The sequence below is a fragment of the Lissotriton vulgaris genome, chromosome 4_1 (genome assembly GCF_964263255.1).
Source record: "Lissotriton vulgaris chromosome 4_1, aLisVul1.2, whole genome shotgun sequence".
Taxonomy (NCBI): Eukaryota; Metazoa; Chordata; class Amphibia; order Caudata; family Salamandridae; genus Lissotriton; species Lissotriton vulgaris.
The window spans coordinates 886,365,402-886,383,590 of record NC_141691.1 but is presented as its reverse complement, the minus strand read 5'-3'; positions in this window follow the sequence as shown (position 1 = coordinate 886,383,590).

Genomic DNA, 18,189 nt, shown 5'->3' with positions numbered 1-18,189 from the left:
GCATCAGTATGTGCATCAGATTGTCACATGCATGATGTCATGAGTGATGTTATGAGTGATGTCATCAGTGATGTCACTGACCATGTCATGAGTGATGTAATAGGTGACATCATCAGCAGTGCATTGCGGGCGCACAAGTTATTGTTAGCTCAACTAACTATACCAGGCGAATTTCTCTGGTTTTATGAGTCAAATGTTCAACTAACTATAATGTCCCTGAAACCTATGTTTTTTTTGTGAATTTCTAAGGTTTTTAAATGCTAATTCCTAACTATAACGTGCCTAAAACCTATGTTTTTTTAAGTGAATTTCAAAGGTTTTTAAAGGTAATTTCTTATTTTAATGTTTCTAAAACCTATATTTTTTCAAATACTTTTTAAAATATTTTGCAACTCTATTATACTTCTTTTTTTTAACTTTAAAAATCATGCAATGTTTTATATCTTCCCCAAAAAATATATATATATATTTTTTTTTCCAGAGAAAACTGCACTCCCATACCGGTAGCGTACCAAGCTCCATCACCATGCAAATCCTATCTGCAATGCTGCTAAACTCGTAAATGATGCGCATTTCGTATCCGACGACTTCCTGGCACCGCATCCCGCGCAACATCATATACTCATTAAGTCACCCCAGCTGCTACTTAGGTATCCGACGGGTACATAGTACCAAGCCACGTGTTACGTCATGTACATATGGGGTCACGCCCGCTGCACGTTGCGTATGCGACAAGTACATGCTGCCAGACCCTGTGTTACGTCACAGATGTGTGGTGTCGCGACAGGTATGCCATTTCCTCGGTTTTTTTTTTGTCTCAAAAGTATATCTAAATAACGTTAAACAGTATATGAGAGCAAGCGATAATCTAAAATATTTCAAACATTTATATATTTCCAACTGCAATAAATTTATATTTTGATAAATATATTTTGTCGAAATAGCGTTGGGTGCGGCCTCCTTGCACGCTCGGAACGCGATTGCCATGTGACCTTAAAAAAAAAGCATTTGATTGCTTCAAAAAATTTCCTGTTGTAGTAGTTGGACGGCCCCACACTTTTTACTCATTCTCTCTACAGCATTTGATGAGAGACACCTCTTCTGCCTAGAGAGCGTTTTTGAAAAGTTCTTTTGCTGTGTCGACATATCTTATACTACACACAACATGCAACGAATATCTTTATCAATATTCATGGTCTGTACATTAGCCTTCCACGTGTGATTAACATGCATCTCAAACGTACCATTAAAAAACAAATATGTGTTACACGATGTCCCTGGTGTGTGTGTGTGCACATTATTGTACTCCCTTTCTGCCTGGGTATTCGTGGCTCTAAGAAGTATCAGGAGCCAAGGGCAGAGTGCACATCCTAGATCACATGTGACAAACAGTAAACAGCAATGCGTAGATTTATTTTGCTGTACGCTCTGTTGTCAGGCTATACCAATATTCTAATGTGTTATATGTGAGACTTTCAGATTCACATTTGACATGTATTCCTTGACTGTAATGAGTGTTATCACTGTGTATGATGTAGCCTCACTGCTGATCCTCCCTCCATATGACCACATTCACATATCGATGCTTCGCGATAGCAACACTTTTAATAATACCGCACACGATTGACATGCGTGTCTGCGCATATCCACAACCTTGACAGTGACATGTAATAATGTTCACCATTCAATCTTTTCGAACACCATCTCATTAACAATAGTTTCAGTCCTCCCGACACATACTACACTGATGTAAATTGTACACTCTGCGAGGTCAAAACTACCAAAGAAGCACACATAAGTACACTTCCTGGCCAGACAGGAACTGAACAGCGACCAGGTCCCTGGAAGAATTATTCACACACCTACCCTGGCCTGGCATACGCAAGCCCAGCCCACTTTGCGTACGTATAAATAGGATAACCACGACGACACACGTCCCTCTTCTTCCTCACTGCCACAGGTGATATGGCCACATCCACCTCGCATATCACAATGTGCAATAAAAAAAAGGGATCCATGAGGTGTACACCATCCTGGCAATCAACACGGGCTCTAAATTGTGAGCCCTACTGCCCGTCATCTACGAAAGGGATACATGAGTTGTACACCGTCCTGCAATCATCACTCCACCTGACTAGTGAGCACTGCTGCCCGTAGTGTTTGCTCACACAACAATGACAGCAGGTAAGCTGAGCAGCCTGGGTGCACAGGGCCTCCATTTGAGTGTGGTGAAGCGGGACGGGTGGCGTGCATCATCCTGGCTGCGCAGGTGTGAACAAACAATGTTGCCGCGCATAATGATGTATCTCTAACCTGATTCAGTCTCATTTTAAAGACCTGCTGGACCGTACTGTAGGCCTGAGCCAGCGGGCAGCGCTGTCCTACAGACACCTCTTGAGCACAGTGCTGCGGGAGGGGTGGGATGCATCAGCCTGAGTGCGCATGTGCGAATAAGCAATGTTGCCGTGTGTAATGATGTGATCTCTGACATCATTCAGTCACATCTCTGTCTCATTTTAAGGACCTGCTGTACCATACTGTAGGCCTGATCCAGGGGGCAGCGCTGCCCTACAGACACCTGTTGAGCGTGATGCTGGGGGAGGGGTGGGGTGCATCAACCTGAGTGCGCATGTGCGTAAAAACCATGATGCTGTGCGTAATTATGTGATCTTTGACCTCATTCAGTCACATCTGTCTCATTTTAAGGACCTGTTGTACCATACTGTAGGCCTGAGCCAGCGGGAAGCGCTGCGCTACAGACACGTGGCGTTGGCTTTTAGGGTGCTGTAATGAGCTTGTTACTAAGTGTACATGCACACAGGCTTCCGTCATTGCATTACACGCACACTTTATGCTTCTAGCATGCACTGTGTTCCTTTCTATATAGACCTTCGTATAACGTATTATTATTTAACCTTGTGAATTCTCGAGCACTCAAACTCCTCTTTGAACCACGATTACCACTAACAGTTGGTAGATAGTAATTCAAAAACGAAGGATGCACTCAACTCCTGTTTTCTATCGAGCTTGAAATAAACCTTCATTTACCTCCAGACGTTTCCACCATTAAATTATTTCTCCCTTCTCAGACATTCAATTGATTGCCTGGGCATTCTGACACATTCCAGTGTGGTATCATGACACCGTCCCTGACTGGAGACCTGGTCTACCGTACAAACGTACCCCGGACTTGGGGCTTGCACCAACTCATCGTGGGACACACCGGTTGTGGCAGGTGAGCAGTGAAGCAATGGTGTGCAAGACCTACAATTGAGCACAGTGCAGGGGAAGGGGCTGGGGTGCAGCCCCCTGGGTGCACAGGTGCATGCAAGCGATTTTCCCGTAGCTAATAATGTAGGACTATATTATCAAAGAGCGGCAATAATGCAGGAAACTGCTGCTAAACCGGTGATAATGGGCTTGATAATATGCCCTTGTGAATTCCCATAGAAGCTCAGGTTCACACCAGAACCTGGGATTTCTATGGGAATTCACAAGGGCACATTATCAACCCCTTCATTATCGCTGTTCCTTGATAATATTAAGTATGGGCGAATTTTGCGAATCTCGCGTTCGCGAATTTTGCGGATTTGCGAACTCGCAATCCGCAACATCTGCGAATTCTTGCGAATTTGCGGATTTTTTTTTGTGTTCGCAAGGATTTCTGCCAGTTCGCGAGGGTTTCGTACCAGTTCGCAATTGGGAACTTACATTTCGGCGAGCAACAGTCGCGAATTATGTTGTTTCTACGTCTGGTTCATCATCACAGGTTCCCAGCACCCTCTGTTTGAGGTTCCGTGACGATCGTAAGTGGTGTTTTCGACTCGCACGAATATGGTCGAGTCTGGTATCTATGAACCGCAAATGACGAGTTTAGTGGGTGTGCGCAGTTTCGCTGTGCTAACCTGAACCGTTCGTTTGTTTCGTGGGTTTCTATCTGTACCCACGGGTTCCATCTTAGATACGGCATCCATTTTGTCTCTTGCCCTCAAGTAGTCAGCGAACGGACGCTGTCCGCTTCGCTACCCTGGGAGTCCCAAGACTTTTGCGGAAGACACGTTTCCTTTGAAAGTGTCTTTATGATGAGGGGGATGATACTGTAAGGCAGATGTCCCCGCTCGAGGCTCATCTTGCCGTGCCGGTCTATTGTCTTAGCCGTGCATCTCATTAGGCACGTCCCTTTGATGCCTGCAGCTCGTGTTTCCCGATACCACCCCTTTTACACCCTTTCCGATCTCCCCACTGTTTCTGCCTTCCTCTGCACCTGTCCCTTCTTCGATCTGTTTATTGCCGATTGTAATGTACTAATGGTGGGAAGATGGGTTTTTACAGTTGGGAACCACCGAATGTTTCTGTACTTATGTTCCGGACCTTGAATACATCAAAGCGACCCCTCTCGGGGATAATTATGGGAACCAAGTTGTAAACCTTTGTGTACCATGTTAACCTATGAGAGAAAACTGTATAAAAAGGAGCGATCCACAGTAGCAAATTGAATCAGATCCCGCGAACATACCGGCTGTGTACTTCACGTGACTTCTGTGTTCCCTGCAGTAAATAAACCTTGAATCTTTGACGCCGAAGGAAGTGTCCCGTGTCTTTGTTATTTGTACGCCGGAACAGGTTACCCACGAAGGTTTCAGGTGTTGTCCCCTGGCACCGCTGGGTCTTAAATAACCCAGTCCTTCAGTTGGCGCCCAACGTGGGGCTGCATCAGTGGTACCGGTCCAAGCCCGACGATCGTGAGGAACTTTGTGTGAAATCTCCGAGGGAAGGTGCACCCCGCTTCATCGATCCTGTTGTCGAAATAAGTGGGCCGACGACTTTTCCCGCGAAGATTCCCGCCTCCTGACGGCTGCGACGGACTGCTGCCCTGACTGTAGACCTGTTTTGGCGCCCGGCATAGACCTTGGTACAGCGAGACGATTGACGGGCCTTCCTGGTGACGCCATCGATCTTTGAGTTAAGTATTTGTGGGTCGCTCCCAGAGTCCTTGGTTGTGGTTGCTTAGTGGTTGCATGGTTCCATTGCATTTGTGGTTCTACGGAATTGGTTCTTTGTTGTGATATTTGATGACTGCAGCCGCCAAAAACCGAGGGTTTTTGCTCTTTGCTGGGACTTGGTAAATTCCGTAACCCTTGAAGTTTGTGAAACTCGGCTAGTGTGCAAGATGCCTGGTCGTAGTACTTTGTTCAGTTGTTTCAGACGTTGTGGTACGGATTCCCGGCTGGAGGACTCGTGTCCGATACCTCCGGTTGGAACTCCCACTTATGAGCTTTACAGCAAGCATGGTTTAGGTCCGATTACTTTTAATGAATATTGGATTCGCTACACCAAAAAAGATGGTGTCCTTAGTTGGCCACCTCATGGTAGTTTTGAGACCCCGATTTTAGATAACCTTGAGGCTAAATTGTTTAAGAAAAAGTCAAGGCCGGCCATGTTTGATGCCTTTCAATTATGGCGCAAAGAAGCCAGACAGAAAGAGATCAGACAGACAAAACGTAATCAGAGAGATGGTGTTGCTACCATTGTAAAGAAAGCAGAGCAGTTTCAGCGTGATAAGGAGGAAAAGGAAAAGGAAGTTTTTGATAGGCTTCAACGTATGACTATAGATAAGTGTTATCCCGCTTTGCCAACGGAGTCGGATAAGAAGGAGGAATTAGTTGAGGATCCCTTAATGTCCTATCTTATGAAGTCACCACCTCCGTACGCACAGGGTACCGCAGCTCCTGTGGTTCCACCTGTACCTGCTCCTGTACCTGCTCCTCAACCTGTTCCTCCGACTGTTCCTATTCCTTTGCCCGCTTCTGTTCCTACTGCTCCTCCGCCTGTACTTCCTCATACTCCTGTTCCCGCTACTGCTCCTGTTTTGCTTACTCCTGTTGTTTCTTCTGTTCCCGATTCTTCTCTTGTTTCCACCCTATCGTATACTTCTCCATCTACTCGACGTCGTACTCCTTTAGTTGCTGCTAATTTTGCTAATTCTCTTGGACCTATTTCTGAGTCCGCTGGTTCGGACGGTCCACAAAGACGTAGTCAGCTTCCTGGTAATAGGGAACGTGCCGCGTTGTACAATATGGCGATGTCGTGGATGCTGCACCCCTATAGGAATCCTCCATGTTCGGTATTGAATGCGTTTAGTCAATTCAATATACCGACACAACAATATGTTTTTGAAGAAATGTGCAAGGTTTTGCACGATCAAATATCGGCAGATGCATCGGACGATGTATTAACTGCTTTGACTAACTTACAGCTTCAGTTTTCGAGCGGAATGGTAGTGGGTACCAATGTTCGACGTGCTATTGAACAATTGTTAGCTCTTCGCCCCTCTATGATGCCTCAAGCATTGTTCGTTGAGGATGTTGAGAGACAGCTAGATGCGTCTGGTCAGTATCCTATGCGCGAAGTTCCACTGTGGATGCCAGGTAACCCTGGCGCTGCTCCACCGATCTTGCCGCATTTCCAGAGAGTATGGATACATCTCCCATGGAAACGATCGGAAGTTTTGCAGGTGAAGCAATCTTTGCCTGACCCTCGCAAAAATCCTGCAGGGTATTATAAGGAATTGTCGCAGCTTGTAGATGCTACGATAATGAATCTTGCCGATATCGATATGCTGTTTGGCAATGTCGTACCGCAACCGGTGTGGGCCAAGATTCGCCAGGAAGATCATGCAAATGAATTAGGTGGTGATTGGGCTGCTCTTACTGCGGCAGATACACGACAAAATGGCGGGGCTAAGCCTGAACAGCTTATTACTGCTCTCCCTCAGAGAATTATTACCCTCATGAAAACGCTTATGCCAGCTATGAGGGTGAACTGGGACAAATTGTCAGCTTGCAGACAGAAGAAGGACGAGAGTGTCTCCGACTTCTTTACGAGATTTGAGGAGGCATTTATCGACCACAGTGGTCAGGATATGAGTACCGAGGGTGGTCAGCGGTTGTTTGTGGATAAATTTGTCTCAAACTTATTGCCCGACTTGAGCAACAAATTAAAAAATTCTGAGAGTGCGTGGGCTGTCTCTACATCTGCTCAAATATTGGCTACGGCACAATATTATGAGAATAGGGAGAAAGAAGAGAATGACCGCGCTGATAAAAAGACGAAAGAACTCAAAACTAAAGTGTTGTTGCACCAGGCGTATCCTCCGCGTTTGAATCAGAATGATTCGCAACAACGTAATCGAACGCAGTCGCAATCTAATAGGTCGCAATCGCGAAATGACTCCTCTTCGCAGAGATCTTCGTTAGGGTACAATCAGTGTGCCTATTGTAGACAGGAGGGTCATTTAAAATTCAACTGTCCGGTCCTCAATGAGTGTAACAGTGGTAACATGTCTAGAGGAGGTCATGGTGGCGCTCAGCAGACATCACGTGGTAGGGGTCGTGGTGCTCCCAATGATCGTTCAGACAATTCGTCAAATTCCAATAATTGTTTTGATCAACGTGGATCATCGCAAGGACGATCTGCGCAGTACAATGTTGATGACTATTACTTCGATCAGGGAACTGACGACGGTAATTACTAGGACAGCCATCGACAAGGAGAGGGAGTAGTATCAGTTCCGGTTGATCAGAGAGGGCCTTACGTCTCAGTTGCCACATCGGGCGTCGTTGAGCCTTTTCTGTTGGACACTGGTGCAGCGAAAAGTTCCATCATGCATTCGAAACTCCCTGGCGCACCTTTGTCTGGCTTAACAAATGTTTCCGTTGGATTCTCTGGCGCCCCTGTTAGCAATCCGGTTTCGTGCCCTTTGCCACTTACAATTGGGCCTTGTGAGCTGAAAGCTCCGTTGATTTTGACCACTGGTTGTGGTGAAAATCTTTTGGGCCTGGATTTGCTAAAACGTTTGTATGCGACTTTGTATTGTTCTCCTGCGGGAGTGAAGCTTACTTTAGGTGAGAGAGTTATCTCTCCAATGTACTTGTCTCTCGATAAGCTTCCACCGGAATTGAGTTCTCTTCCTGCATCTTTGTGGGCAACAGGTCCAAATGACGTGGGCCTGCTTGACATCTCCCCTTATGTTGTTCACGTGAAATCTAATGTGCGACTGCCACGTATTCCCCAGTATCGAATCTCTCTTGACGGTGAACGGGCGCTGTTGGCGATCATCTATGATTTGATCGAGAAAGATGTTATTGAGGAGACCCGGGGAAACGTGTGCAACAGCCCTGTACTGCCTATTTTGAAACGTACCGATCCTTCCAAACCACCTGTTTATCGTTTTGTTATTGATTTACGGGAGGTAAATAAAATTGTGATTCCTCAGTTCCCTGTTGTGCCTGACATCATGGCGTTACTGACTCTGATTCCAGCTTCGGCATCATAGTTTTCAGTGATCGATCTGAAGAATGCGTTCTTCAGTATTCCGATTGCTGAGGAAAGCAGAGACCTTTTCGGTTTCTCTCTTGGTGGCCGTAGCTTCCGGTTTAAACGTGCTCCTCAGGGCTACTGTGAGAGTCCATCGATATACAGTCAAGCCTTGAAGGGCCAACTAGATGCATTTGTGTTGCCGGCTGGTGCGGCCTTATTCCAATACGTTGACGACTTATTGGTGGCTGCAGATACTCAGGACATTTGTAAAATTGCTACGGTGTCGTTGTTGCAACATCTCTGTGACTTACATCACAAGGTGTCACCTTCTAAACTTCAATATTGTTGTCAAGAAGTAACCTACCTAGGTCACTTATTGTCAAAGGAGGGAAGAAGGTTGACCCCAGAGAGAATTGCAGCCATTGCGCGAATATCTGTGCCAACAACCCAAAGAGATGTGCGTGCCTTTCTAGGTATCACGTCATACTGCAGACAGTGGATCCCGAATTTTTCATTGTTAGCGAAACCATTGGTGGCTCTTACATGCAAGGATGTTTCAACTCCTTTACCATGGACGGAAGAATGTCAGAAAAGTTTTTCTGAACTGCGTGACGCATTGTGTTCGGCTCCTGTGTTAGGTACTCCTGACTACAGCAAGCCGTTTACACTATACGTTCACGAGAGGGAAGGTTGTGCGTTGAGTGTCTTAACGCAACCCTTCGGTGATAAGCAACGTCCATGTGCATATTTTTCATCGACCTTGGACCCGGTAGCTAGAGCATTACCGAGTTGTTTGAGAGCAACAGCGGCAGCTGCGGTGTCCATCCGACAATCAGCAGGATTGGTCATGGATAATATGCTTACGGTGATGGTGCCACATGCAGTTGACACTCTTTTGAATCGTACGAAAACTCAGCACTTGACGAGTGCGAGGTTGTCTGGGTATGAGTTGACGCTGTTGGCAAGTCATATTCAGATAAAACGTTGTAATGTTCTAAACCCGGCGACCTTATTGCCAATTAGTGCAGAGTCAGATGAAGTAGCAGCGCATGACTGTTACTTAAGGACTGAGGAGGAAACAAAAGGTCGAGTGGACCTTAAAAACACTCCTTTGGAAGATCCCGATGGAACCTTGTATGTGGATGGTTCATGTTTTAAATTGCCAAATGGTGATGTGACTACTGCGTATGCTGTGGTAACGTTGAATACTGTCGTGGAAGCTGCGAGATTGAATCAGAACTCTGCCCAGGCTCCAGAGCTGATCGCTTTAACTAGAGCATGTGTGTTGGCGAAAGGGAAACGAGTGAATGTGTTTACCGACAGCCAATACGCTTTTGGCGTCGCTCATAGCTTTGGACGATTGTGGAGAGAGAGAGGTTTTATGACGTCGCATGGTACAAAGATTCAGCATGGACAGCTTGTGAATGATCTTTTGGATGCACTTACGTTGCCTAAGCAGGTAGCGATTGTTAAATGTAGTGCGCATCGTAAGGTGACGGATGATATTGGCCGTGGTAACGCGTTTGCGGATGAGACTGCTAAGGAGACTGCCCGGAACCTTAGCACTAGAATGTATGTGACGAGTTCAGTTAGGTGGCCTACAGAGACTAGTATGTGTGAGGATACCATCGAGAGTGTGAGAATGATTCAGAATGGGGCCACTGATACTGAAAAGACGAAGTGGAAGGAGAGTACGGGAAAGTTGGATGCGAATGGTTGTTGGGTCGATTTGTCGGAGCATAAGAGGTGGATGTTGCCAGATGCGTATGTGCTGGCTGTTGTGACAATGGCACACGGGTTAGCACATATTAGTGCGAAAGGTATTTGTAAGTTGTTGTCTCCTGTGTGGAAGAATGACGGTATTACGAAATGTGCTGAGAGATTGGTGAAGAATTGCATGATATGTATGTTATACAATCCTGGTAAGGGGACCCCCACAGCACCTGGCCATTTTGCTCCTCCTTCATATCCCTTTGAAGTGATCCAGCTAGACTTCATCCATATGGAGCGATGCAATAATCTGAAATACGTTTTAGTTGTGGTTTGCGCATTCTCCCGATGGATTGAAGCCTATCCTCTTAAAGACAATACAGCCCTGTCCACTGCGAAAATCCTGCTGAAGGAATACTTTCCTCGGTATGGAATGCCCCGAATTGTATGGTCTGATAACGGAAGTGAGTTTGTGGGGAGTGTGATGAAGAGTGTGTGTAAGGGCCTTGGAATTAATCAAAAATTCCATAGCGCCAATCATCCCCGGTCAGCAGGTTTGGTTGAGGGGTATAATGGCACCCTTAAACTCAAACTGGCTAAGATTCAGGCTACGACTGGTCTTTCGTGGCCTGACGCTTTGCCCCTTGCCTTGTTGTCAACAAGGGCGACAATACACTCCCGAGTAGGGCTCAGCCCCTATGAAATAGTGTTCAGCCGTCCTGCGAATGTTTGGGGGGTCCCTAGACCAAGTGTGTTTTCTGATCTTGAGTACCCAATGTTGATTGATTATCTTCATGATCTGACTGCTAAACTGAGGTTAATTCACCAACAGGTTTACGAAGCACTGCCGACGCAGACGGAGGGTCCAGGCCACCAGCTCCAACCAGGAGATTGGGTGGTTACTCGTAATTTTGCTCGCAAGAAGAATCTGGAACCCCGCTTTACTGGCCCTTTTCAAGTCCTCCTCGCCACGAGAACTGCCGTCCGTTTGGAAGGGCGCAAAAACTGGGTGCACGCCACCCATATGAAAAAGGTACCTATACCTTTACCGGCAGACTCGTGGGTGAGGAAGGGCATTGCTTCATCTGAAACCGAAGGATTACAGACCTTTGTACCCTTTAGCGACGCACAGCCTGCCGGAGAATCCTCAGTGCAGCAGAAAGACATTGTTGAACATTTGCCATCACAAGACTCAAGATCTGAACAATCGACTGATCAACAAAACTCTGTTCCTTCATCGGATCCATTGTTTGAAGAACAGACACGTCCTGTGAAAACTCGATACTTTTTGCGATCCAGCACCAGAGACTAATAAAGATTTCGTTTTGTCCCTTGACATCTACATTATCCCATTTGCCACGATCAGTCTAAAACACCCGTATAACTGTGATTATTTTTGTAAATATTGAGTTGCGTTCCATCTATGTGTTTTTAATTCCACAGCTAAGAGACTTTGTACATATTTGTGAATAAGATACCTTGCATCCAGGTGTACCGTAGGGCCGCGTGTGTACTTCCTTCTGGTTAGTAGGTCTTGACACTAGGTCAAAGACCGTCGGTTCCTGGGAACTCCTAGGGATTGACTACTGCTACACAGAACGAAGTGCGTCAAGAAACGTTGCGGACGGTCTTAGGGGATGGCGTTTTCGAAGCTGATGGACTTGGAAGAAGCTCAGGCGCAAAGATTCAAACTACAGCAGATCATTCGTACCAAATGTTTTATGTTTCAAGTGTTCCTACTGTTTCTGACTGTTTCTTCGCTATTGGCGGGTGGGCTGTATTACATGATGTCGTACTTCTTACCTTCTGCCATACCTACTCCTACTTCTGAACCTAAATCTACCTCCACTGCATCCCCTAATTCTTTCCATATCTTACCCGAACACGAACAGGCTAGACGTGCGGAATTCAGAAATAATTCCTTTATTCAGCTCCTCCATCAGCATCAGTTAGTGGTTAATACTACAAATTGTTGGGTGTGTGGGTTAATGCCACATACCACGGATAAAGGAATTCCATATCTGGTTCTTCCTTATAGTTCCCAGGGTTCAGCTCGAGCATTCCAAACAATGTTTCGAAGCGCACTAGATTCCTACCCCAATCGAGAGCCACGTTCTCCCTACTCTGGTCCTGGCTCGTATCAGAAGCCTTTGTCTATAGCGATAGAGGATTTAGATAGAGATATCTATGAGCCGTCGCTCATTCCAGAAGAAGAGGTACAAGCCTATAGGGTCCTGAGTAAGGCCGAGTATAGTGCGCTCACTGGTGAAAAGCAGCTTAGGAGCTCGCCTCCGATATGGGTCGTACCCCACCTTGGTAATTTCTGTCTATTGGGGCGTGGCCGAAGATCGAGAGCTCGTCTTGGAGAGAGTGCTTGCTCCGAGACTTATATCCTGCCGATGGTCTCGTCCCCTGTGTTTCTGGCTGCCAAGGGTACATACTTTGTCTGCCATGATCGTGCGTATACATGGTTGCCCTCCGACTTTGTGGGCTCATGTTTCATCGCAAATCTGTTGCCTCCGACGTTCACTGTAGATGCAGACTATCACAAGACTAGAGTTGTGAGAGGCGTGATTAGCGAAGAGGACACTGCGGGTCAAGAGGCAGGAGACTTTTTCAAGGGTTTCCTCCCGTTTTGGGGACCTATGGTTAATAGTAGGAACCTGAGACAATTGACTCGAGTGGTGGAATCGACAGTCAATATCACTGCCAGTGCCCTTGGTAATATCACCACAGAACTTCAGGCGGATAGGCTCATGACGTTACAAAACCGTATGGTTTTAGACGTGGTCTTAGCAGATCGAGGTGGAGTATGTAAGGTGATCCATTCGAGCTGCTGTATTTTCATTCCAGATAACGCTCCAACTGTCTATCAAGCCATCTCAAAGTTGCATAAGATATCTGAGTCCATACATGTGGACGTAGGGGATTGGACGCTGCTTGGGTGGTTTTGGGGCCTGATGTCGACTTGGGGTTGGAAGATTCTGATGATCATCGGAGTTGTTGTAGCGTTTCTGTTCACGTGTTGCCTTTGTGTGCAGTGTGGTCCTGCCTTAGGTGGCCTCTGTGCTACGACGTGTATAAGACAGCCGCCTGTTACCAAAGGAGCTCAGTTGGACAGAGTTATGTTGCAGCAACATCTAGACGGTCTGATGAATATCAAGTATGATTCTGACTAGTGCTTGCCTACATGAGGGCAAAAGGAGCGTCTGAGGTTCCATGATGATCGTAAGTGGTGTTTTCGACTCGCACGAATATGGTTGAGTCTGGTATCTATGAACCGCAAATGACGAGTTTAGTGGGTGTGCGCAGTTTCGCTGTGCTAACCTGAACCGTTCGTTTGTTTCGTGGGTTTCTATCTGTACCCACGGGTTCCATCTTAGATACGGCATCCATTTTGTCTCTTGCCCTCAAGTAGTCAGCGAACGGACGCTGTCTGCTTCGCTACCCTGGGATTCCCAAGACTTTTGCGGAAGACACGTTTCCTTTGAAAGTGTCTTTATGATGAGGGGGATGATACTGTAAGGCAGATGTCCCCGCTCGAGGCTCATCTTGCCGTGCCGGTCTATTGTCTTAGCCGTGCATCTCATTAGGCATGTCCCTTTGATGCCTGCAGCTCGTGTTTCCCGATACCACCCCTTTTACACCCTTTCCGATCTCCCCACTGTTTCTGCCTTCCTCTGCACCTGTCCCTGTTCCTTCTCCGATCTGTTTATTGCCGATTGGAATTTACTAATGGTGGGAAGATGGGTTTTTACAGTTGGGAACCACCGAATGTTTCTGTACTTATGTTCCGGACCTTGAATACATGAAAGCGACCCCTCTCGGGGATAATTATGGGAACCAAGTTGTAAACCTATGTGTACCATGTTAACCTATGAGAGAAAACTGTATAAAAAGGAGCGATCCACAGTAGCAAATTGAATCAGATCCCGCGAACATACCGGCTGTGTACTTCACGTGACTTCTGTGTTCCCTGCAGTAAGTAAACCTTGAATCTTTGACGCCGAAGGAAGTGTCCCGTGTCTCTGTCATGTGTACGCCGGAACAGGTTACCCACGAAGGTTTCAGGTGTTGTCCCCTGGCACCGCTGGGTCTTAAATAACCCAGTCCTTCATGTTTCACCACTGCAACCCTCTGTTACATCAATGCCATCCTCTGGTTCATCATTACTGTAGATTATGGGGGGGAAAAGCAAGCACACCAGCCCTGCTTCAACTGAGATGAATTAATTTGCGGTTAGTTTATTAATGTGTCACTGTTTTAAAATTCCAGTCTGGCACCTGCTTCCTTATCTGTAATTTTGATTTCTGTTGCAGTGCATTTTTTTTCCCCAGGACCTTTGTGGCCTACTTGTAGCTATTCTATGAGCCTGCTGTGAGGGTCAGAGCAGGGTCATACAATTGTTGCAACTAGCAACTGAATTCTGGATGGGCCCCAGTCAGGAAGCACTACCGGGAATTGTTACTAATGATGAGTTTGAACTCTTGCCCCTGCCGAGTGCTTTCAGTTTTGAAAAACTCGTTTTTCTGCAATTTCGCGGGGTTCGCGGGGCGCGAACACGCGCGAGATCGGATTCGGAAGCCGCAAATTTGTGCGAATATGCAATTTGTTTTTTTGCGGCGTGTTAGTTGGCAAGGTTTTGTGCATTTTTGCGAGCCGCTCGTTGCGCAAGGCGCGAAGTTACCCTCGCGGTCGTTCAAGGGCGCAGCCATCTTGTTTGCCTGACGTATTTCCGTTTCCGGGCGCGAAGTGTAATCTCGCAAAGTCCGCGGCTTGCCAGTACAGTTTCGCGCGTGTTCGCAAGGAAAATCTCACACGAACTTACCCGCGCGGTCGTGAACGGGCGGGGCCATCTTGTTTCTCATTCATTGCTATGGTTCTGGGCATGGTCTTTGTATCCTCTGTCAATCTCTGCCATCCTTTGCTTGTTTGAAGTTTTTTTTGATCTATTTTACTTATTATCTATCCCTCTATTTTTCTAGCCCTATATTTTTGTGTTTACTGCTACTTTTGGTTAATTTTAAACTACTTTTGTAAACTCTTTTCTTTTCTTCTCTTCCCTATTCTATTTTCTTTATTCCTTTCCGCCCAGACCATGGTGAAGGGAGACGGGAAGCATCCCGAGAAGGGGAAGGGTCCCGCACCCCATGTCCGGCTCCCGTGCGGGCTTTTGATGGGGGAGCTAGTGATGCCACGGGAGATCTTTACCCCGGAGGAGGTGGCCCAACTCGTTTTTTATGTTCAGCGCCGCCTCCCCAGGACCATCATGGGAGGCGGCAAGATCAGTGCCGGGTACGGGGCCCGGGAGCACCGGAAGCGGTGGGAGAAGGTGTGCCAGGCCATTTACCACCACTCTCGGGTCTGGCGCACCTACAACCAGTTCAGGTATGGGTCACGCACTCCTCAGTGAGATCTAAGGTAAGTAAGTTGCGGTGTGCCTCAGTGGTATCACCCCCTGACAAGGAAGGTGTAGTGATCAAATTGGTGGTTGGTGACACCTAGCGTAGGTGCCAACTCCCTGAGCACAACCTAAAGGAAACACGTAGTGTTTCTATATATTGTAATCCAAAAAGTTGTCAATAAAGTTGAACCAAAATTGTTGTTGCTTGTCTCATGTTTAATTCACAGTGAATTTCATCAATTTCCATGAAGTACCAAAATGTATATACATCCAAAATCAACGTTTGGTGATAGTATCCCAATGCATTTCGGACACATGGTCCTTCGTCAGGGGAATCCTAAACAAAATAAAAATGAAGCAATCTAAGTATAATTCACCCGGTAGCAAGTCTCTTGTCAGTTAAATAAAGTTCTAACGGTTATGCATGTAAATTAACCAAGGTATTATATAATGCATGCGGCACGTGTCAAAAACTTGTGTTGAATACAATATTACAATATTATTGAGAGGATTCTTTGGGTACAGAGGTTTCTTTCTTTTCACTCCGCACTGAATACTCACGGTGACACGTTTCATTCACGTTCATTCTACAAACGGAGCTTGTTTTTCCCTATGACACACGAACTGTGACACTTTGTTTTTTATTGTATTCAACACAAGTTTTTGACACGATTATTCTTATTAGTATGTCTGTGTAGCTAATTAAGATTGCACATTTGGCATTTCCATTGGACTCCCATTCTAGTCAGCAATAGCTCTATGCACTGAGTGCAGTCCTATGGGATTGTCCATAATGTCTTTTCAAGTATTCTAAATGTTTATGCTTTGACCATTGCCAACAATAAAAAGGTGAATGACCACCACCAAGAAAGAATAAGATACTACTTTATTGATGGTTTGGATAGGAGGACAATCCATTCTACTACTGTTGCAGGGACAAATCTGCACAAACAGAACTATGGACACTAAATAATGCATCGCTTAGCTTATCAATTATAATAGGTGCTGTAACTGTTAGACTTTCCACATACCTCAGTGATAACAGACTTTGTAGTTGAACCCCCAATCTCCTTACTGACTAGATAGTGTGGCAGAGTCATTTAGCTCCCAAAGTCACCGATGGCAGAGGCACGGACTCATGCTTGCAAAAATTCGAAAACCGTTAGCTCATCCACTCTAGTCTGGAGGACCAAAAACCACAGAGTCTATTTAAGTTTAAAAGCTTTATTAAAAGTAAACACATTTATTAAATTCAAGTTTGTCATAAAAGTGAACGTGTAACTGAAAATGGAAAAGTGCTTAGTGCTGACGATTAATTGGACACATTTCTTGTGGTCGAGCCGAGCTCTCACCTGGTTTGAACTTGATCCTGCTCGTGTTCTTAGAAGTCAAGGTTCTGTCTGTGAGGAGAAAAAGTGGTGCGTGTTAAAAAGTAAAAAGCAAACATTCATCAGTTGTGCCAAAAAGTGCAGCAAGACAACAGCCTTCCCTGTCAAAAGGGACATTTTTACTCTAGAGTACACAGTCATAAATTATTAAATTGTACACTTTTTTCACATTTCTTTCTTCCTCCTAGACCAAATATTATATAGTAGTGAGTGTTGTATTCTAACATTATTAAATGTACTTTGTAGGTGGAACATCTGGAGACGGGGCCAGCGCGGAGGTGGTGGTGGCATTGGACGAGGAGGACAACTCTGGGGAGGAGGCGGTGCAAGTGCCGGACAAGGACATGCCTGTGAGGGTTCACACGGTGGTGGCGGGCAGAGGTAAGCTATACATTCCTTAGTCATTGAGATTGAAGACTGCAGAGTGTGCTTTCTGCACGGGTGTATTATAAAAAAAGCAGGTAGTAGCCTCCTCTAAATGTACTTCGACTTAGCTGTGAAGTTTTTGGCGAGAAGAATCCCAATCAGATCTGAGGTGAACTTGATGGATGGGATGAACGAAAAGCGAAAGAAGGGTGTAAGTAAGTGTGGAAGCACGAGAAATGTAATGATGACTGGCAAAGAAGAATGATATGTGTTTGCTTGGTCCCAGAGGTGGCTGGGAAGGTAAGAAAATGGTATGGTGCATGGCTGGGTGAATGATGAAGCAAGGATGGGTGGAAGGAGAACAGCCTGGGTGGGTGAGACAGAAACTGTATGTGTGCAATATACTTTGAATGGATGGATGCCTGGATCATTCATAGTACTATCTGACTCTTAGATAGCATATGTGTATCTAGAGAGAGTAGACGGTCACTGGATGAACTAAGTGTTACTTTGAAGAGCATGTAACACCGCACCCGCACGTCCGTTCCAGTGTAGGAAAGGCAAGGAAAAGAAGTTGTAACGTTGTCCAAAGACTACCATGAATAGTAGCAGTAGTTTGTATTGCAACTGCAAGCACAGCATATATCCGGTTATTACGGTGGACACTCCCTACCTCCCTTAATAACTTTAGTTTAGTAGTAGTACGTCATTCATGTGTGGGGGTATCACTGTTCACTCAATAATAAGCAAAGCACCTAAAGTCATCCCATATGTCATCAAATACATCCCATGTGAAGTGATAGATAATCAGATAATTTAGCTTCTTCATTTTCCTTTTCTAATACTCATTTGCACTGTAGGGTGAAAGCTAAATTAATTAAGCAGTATTCTCAGTGCCACCCGTAATAGAAAAGTAAGAGCTTCACCACCTGCATGTTCTGGACCGGTACAGTAACGCAAGTCTGTCTCACTCACCATGGTGTGTGTCTGTTTTTCTCGGGT